The sequence below is a fragment of the Pongo pygmaeus genome, chromosome 19, assembly GCF_028885625.2.
Source record: "Pongo pygmaeus isolate AG05252 chromosome 19, NHGRI_mPonPyg2-v2.0_pri, whole genome shotgun sequence".
Lineage (NCBI taxonomy): Eukaryota > Metazoa > Chordata > Mammalia > Primates > Hominidae > Pongo > Pongo pygmaeus.
This window is the reverse complement of record NC_072392.2, coordinates 67,219,191-67,225,635: the sequence shown is the minus strand read 5'-3', so window position 1 is coordinate 67,225,635 and position 6,445 is coordinate 67,219,191.

Here is a 6,445-nt window from a genome sequence, read left to right as displayed (position 1 = left end):
AGTGGTTCTCCCAGCACGCAGCTGGAGATCTGAGAACGGGCAGACTGCCTCCTCAAGTGGGTCCCTGACCCCTGACCCCCAAGCAGCCTAACTGGGAGGCAGCCCCCAGCAGGGGCAGACTGACACCTCACACGGCTGGCCAGGTACTCCAACAGACCTGCAGCTGAGGGTCCTGTCTGTTAGAAGGAAAACTAACAGAAAGGACATCCACACCAAAAACCCATCTGTACATCACCATCATCAAAGACCAAAAGTAGATAAAACCACAAAGATGGGGAAAAAACAGAGCAGAAAAACTGGAAACTCTAAAAAGCAGAGTACCTCTCCTCCTCCAAAGGAACGCAGTTCCTCACCAGCAGCGGAACAAAGCTGGACAGAGAATGACTTTGACGAGCTGAGAGAAGAAGGCTTCAGACGATCAAATTACTCCGAGCTACGGGAGGATATTCAAACCAAAGGCAAAGAAGTAGAAAACTTTGAAAAACATTTAGAAGAATGTATAACTAGAATAACCAATACAGAGAAGTGCTTAAAGGAGCTGATGGAGCTTGAAAACCAAGGCTTGAGAACTACGTGAAGAATGCAGAAGCCTCAGGAGCCGATGCGATCAAATGGAAGAAAGGGTGTCAGCCCTGGAAGATGAAATGAATGAAATGAAGCGAGAAGGGAAGTTTAGAGAAAAAAGAATAAAAAGAAATGAGCAAAGCCTCCAAGAAATATGGGACTATGTGAAAAGACCAAATGTACGTCTGATTGGTGTACCTGAAAGTGACAGGGAGAATGGAAACAAGTTGGAAAACACTCTGCAGGATATTATCCAGGAGAACTTCCCCAATCTAGCAAGGCAGGCCAACATTCAGATTCAGGAAATACAGAGAACGCCACAAAGATACTCCTCGAGAAGAGCAACTCCAAGACACATAATTGTCAGATTCACCACAGTTGAAATGAAGGAAAAAATGTTAAGGGCAGCCAGAGAGAAAGGTCGGGTTACCATCAAAGGGAAGCTCATCAGACTAACAGCGGATCTCTCGGCAGAAACCCTACAAGCCAGAAGAGAGTGGGGGCCAATATTCAACATTCTTAAAAGAATTTTCAACCCAGAATTTCATATCCAGCCAAACTAAGCTTCATAAGTGAAGGAGAAATAAAATACTTTACAGACAAGCAAATGCTGAGAGATTTTGTCACCACCAGGCCTGCCCTAAAAGAGCTCCTGAAGGAAGCGCTAAACACGGAAAGGCACAACAGGTACCAGCCACTGCAAAATCATGCCAAAATGTAAAGACCATCGAGACTAGGAAGAGACTGCATCAACTAACGAGCAAAATTACCAGCTAACATCATAATGACAGGATCAAATTCACACATAACAATATTAACTTTAAATGTAAATGGACTAAATGCTCCAATTAAAAGACACAGACTGGCAAATTGGATAAAGACTCAAGACCCATCAGTGTGCTGTATTCAGGAAACCCATCTCACGTGCAGAGACACACATAGGCTCAAAATAAAAGGATGGAGGAAGATCTACCAAGCAAATGGAAAACAAAAAAAGGCAGGGGTTGCAATCCTAGTCTCTGATAAAACAGACTTAAAACCAACAAAGATCAAAAGAGACAAAGAAGGCCATTACATAATGGTAAAGGGATCAATTCAACAAGAAGAGCTAACTATCCTAAATATATATGCACCCAATACAGGAGCACCCAGATTCATAAAGCAAGTCCTGAGTGACCTACACAGAGACTTAGACTCCCACACATTAATAATGGGAGACTTTAACGCCCCACTGTCAACATTAGACAGATCAACGAGACAGAAAGTCAACAAGGTTACCCAGGAATTGAACTCAGCTCTGCACCAAGCGGACCTAATAGACATCTACAGAACTCTCCACCCCAAATCAACAGAATATACATTTTTTTCAGCACCACACCACACCCATTCCAAAATTGACCACATACTTGGAAGTAAAGCTCTCCTCAATAAATGTAAAAGAACAGAAATTATAACAAACTATCTCTCAGATCACAGTGCAATCAAGCCAGAACTCAGGATTAAGAATCTCACTCAAAACCGCTCAACTACATGGAAACTGAACAACCTGCTCCTGAATGACTACTGGGTACATAACAAAATGAAGGCAGAAATAAAGATGTTGTTTGAAACCAGCGAGAACCAAGACACAACATACCAGAATCTCTGGGACACATTCAAAGCAGTGTGTAGAGGGAAATTTATAGCATTAAATGCCCATAAGAGAAAGCAGGAAAGATCCAAAATGGACACACTAACATCACAATTAAAAGAACTAGAAAAGCAAGAGCAAACACATTCAAAAGCTAGCAGAAGGCAAGAAATAACTAAAATCAGAGCAGAACTGAAGGAAATGGAGACACAAAAAACCCTTCAAAAAACTAATGAATCCAGGAGCTGGTTTTTTGAAAGGATCAACAAAATTGATAGGCCGCTAGCAAGATTAATAAAAAAAGAGGGAAGAATCAAATAGATGCAATAAAAAATGATAAAGGGGATATCACCACCGATCCCACAGAAATACAAACTACCATCAGAGAATACTACAAACACCTCTATGCAAATAAACTAGAAAATCTAGAAGAAATGGATAAATTCCTCAACACATACACCCTCCCAAGACTAAACCAGGAAGAAGTTGAATCTCTGAATAGACCAATAACAGGAGCTGAAATTGTGGCAATAATCAATAGCTTACCAACCAAAATGAGTCCAGGACCAGATGGATTCACAGCCGAATTCTACCAGAGGTACAAGGAGGAACTGGTACCATTCCTTCTGAAACTATTCCAATCAATAGAAAGAGAGGGAATCCTCCCTAACTCATTTGATGAGGCCAGCATCATCCTGATACCAAAGCCTGGCAGAGACACAACCAAAAAAGAGAATTTTAGACCAATATCCTTGATGAACATTGATGCAAAAATCCTCAATAAAATACTGGCAAACCGAATCCAGCAGCACATCAAAAAGCTTATCCACCATGATCAAGTGGGCTTCATCCCTGGGATGCAAGGCTGGTTCAATATACACAAATCAATAAATGTAATCCAGCATATAAACAGAACCAAAGACAAAAACCACATGATTATCTCAATAGATGCAGAAAAGGCCTTTGACAAAATTCAACAACGCTTCATGCTAAAAACTCTCAATAAATTAGGTATTGATGGGACGCATCTCAAAATAATAAGAGCTATCTATGACAAACCCAAAGCCAATATCATACTGAATGGGCAAAAACTGGAAGCATTCCCTTTGAAAACTGGCACAAGACAGGGATGCCCTCTCTCACTACTTCTATTCAACACAGTGTTGGAAGTTCTGGCCAGGGCAATTAGGCAAGAGAAGGAAATCAAGGGTATTCAATTAGGAAAAGAGGAAGTCAAATTGTCCCTGTTTGCAGATGACATGATAGTATATCTAGAAAACCCCATTGTCTCAGCCCAAAATCTCCTTAAGCTGATAAGCAACTTTAGCAAAGTCTCAGGATACAAAATCAATGTACAAAAATCACAAGCATTCTTATACACCAATAACAGACAAGCAGAGAGCCAAATCATGAGTGAAATCCCATTCACAATTGCTTCAAAGAGAATAAAATACCTAGGAATCCAACTTACAAGGGATGTGAAGGACCTCTTCTAGGAGAACTACAAACCACTGCTCAAGGAAATAAAAGAGGATACAAACAAATGGCAGAACATTCCATGCTCATGGGTAGGAAGAATCAATATCATGAAAATGGCCATACTTCCCAAGGTAATTTACAGATTCAATGCCATCCCCATCAAGCTACCAATGACTTTCTTCACAGAATTGGAAAAAACTACTGTAAAGTTCATATGGAACCAAAAAAGAGCCCGCATCACCAAGTCAATCCTAAGCCAAAAGAACAAAGCTGGAGGCATCACACTACCTGACTTCAAACTATCCTACAAGGCTACAGTAACCAAAACAGCATGGTACTGGTACCAAAACAGAGATATAGATCAATGGAACAGAACAGAGCCCTCAGAAATAATGCCACATATCTACAACTATCTGATCTTTGACAAACCTGACAAAAACAAGAAATGGGGAAAGGATTCCCTATTTAATAAATGGTGCTGGGAAAACTGGCTAGCTATATGGAGAAAGCTGAAACTGGATCCCTTCCTTACACCTTATACAAAAATCAATTCAAGATGGATTAAAGACTTAAACATTAGACCTAAAACCATAAAAACCCTAGAAGAAAACCTAGGCAATACCATTCAGGACATAGGCATGGGCAAGGACTTCATGTCTAAAACACCAAAAGCAATGGCAACAAAAGCCAAAATTGACAAATGGGATCTAATTAAAGAGCTTCTGCACAGCAAAAGAAACTACCATCAGAGTGAACAGGCAACCTACAAAATGGGAGAAAATTTTCACAACCTACTCATCTGACAAAGGGCTAATATCCAGAATCTACAATGAACTCCAACAAATTTACAAGAAAAAAACAAACAACCCCATCAAAAAGTGGGTGAAGGACATGAACAGACACTTCTCAAAAGAAGACATTTATGCAGCCAAAAAACACATGAAAAAATGCTCACCATCACTGGCCATCAGAGAAATGCAAATCAAAACCACAATGAGATACCATCTCACACCAGTTAGAATGGCAATCATTAAAAAGTCAGGAAACAACAGGTGCTGGAGAGGATGTGGAGAAATAGGAACACTTGTACACTGTTGGTGGGACTGTAAACTAGTTCAACCCTTGTGGAAGTCAGTGTGGCGATTCCTCAGGGATCTAGAACTAGAAATTCCATTCGACCCAGCCATCCCATTACTGGGTATATACCCAAAGGACTATAAATCATGCTGCTATAAAGACACATGCACACGTATGTTTATTGCGGCATTATTCACAATAGCAAAGACTTGGAACCAAGCCAAATGTCCAACAATGATAGACTGGACTAAGATAAGAAAATGTGGCACATATACACCATGGAATACTATGCAGCCGTAAAAAATGATGAGTTCATGTCCTTTGTAGGGACATGGATGAAATTGGAAATCATCGTTCTCAGTAAACTATCACAAGAACAAAAAACCAAACACCGCATATTCTCACTCATAGGTGGGAATTGAACAATGAGAACACATGGACACAGGAAGGGGAACATCACATTCGGGGGACTGTTGTGGGGTGGGGGGAGGGGGAGGGATAGCATTGGGAAATATACCTAATGCTAGATGACAAGTTAGTGGGTGCAGCGCACCAGCATGGCACATGTATACATATGTAACTTACCTGCACATTGCACACATGTACCATAAAACCTAAAGTATAATAATAATAATAATAATAAAATAAAGCTATAAAAAAAAAGAGAATGTATTTTCACCCAAAAGAATGAATAAATTTAAAATTGATCAAGTAAAAAAAAAAAAAAAAAAAAAAAAGAAGGGGCTAGGGCTGTGGATTTCCACGATTTTTTTTTTTTTTTTTTTTTTTTTTTGAGACGGAGTCTTACTCTGTCACTCAGGCTGGAGTGCAGTGGAGTGATGCATCTTGGCTTACGGCAACCTCCACCTTCTGGGTTCAAGTGATTCTCCTGCCTCAGCCTCCCGAGTAATTGGGATTACAGGCACGTGACACCATGCCCGGCTAATTTTTGTATTTTTAGTGGAGACACGGTTTCACCATACTGACCAGGCTGTTCTCAAACTCCTGACCTCAGGTGATCCACTCACCTCGATATGTTCTCTTTTTTTCATCCAATTTGTCCAGATTTCTCTTGGGTGTATATTTACCTCCCTCCCCCATTTCGCAGAGGAGGGAACTGAGGCTTAGCATGTGTTTCCTTGCAGGTTGTAGACTACTTCTCCAAAACGGAAGGGGTGCCCGTGTCAGCCAGGGCTCCAACAGGCAAAGCTGGCCGTTTGGGGCACACTGTGGAGCACAGAGACACCACTCCCCTGGGACTTCCTGAGCACCCATGGACTGCAAAATCGATTAATGTATTTTTGTTCCTTGATGTCTTCAACAGGTATGAGGTGGTATGTCATTGTAGTTTTGATTTGCATTTCCCTGATGATTAGTGATGTTGAAGAGATCGCGACCCAGATCAGATCAAGTCCTAGATGAAGACATCAAAGAACAAAAATACATCAATAGATTTTGCAGCCCATGGGTGCTCAGGAAGTCCAGGGGCTCTTTGGTACTTTAAAAACTACCACCTTTTTTTTTTTTTTTTTTTTTTTTTTTGTGAGAGGTACTAATCTAGCTAGTCTTTTTATTACTCCCACATATTGTGAGGGCAAAGTGACTATATTTTCTTTTTATAGTTTGGGAAACCTAGCGAGTATGGAGAAAGGGGCATTTAGGACTGGCCCAGAAAGTCAGAGACAGGAGCCAGTT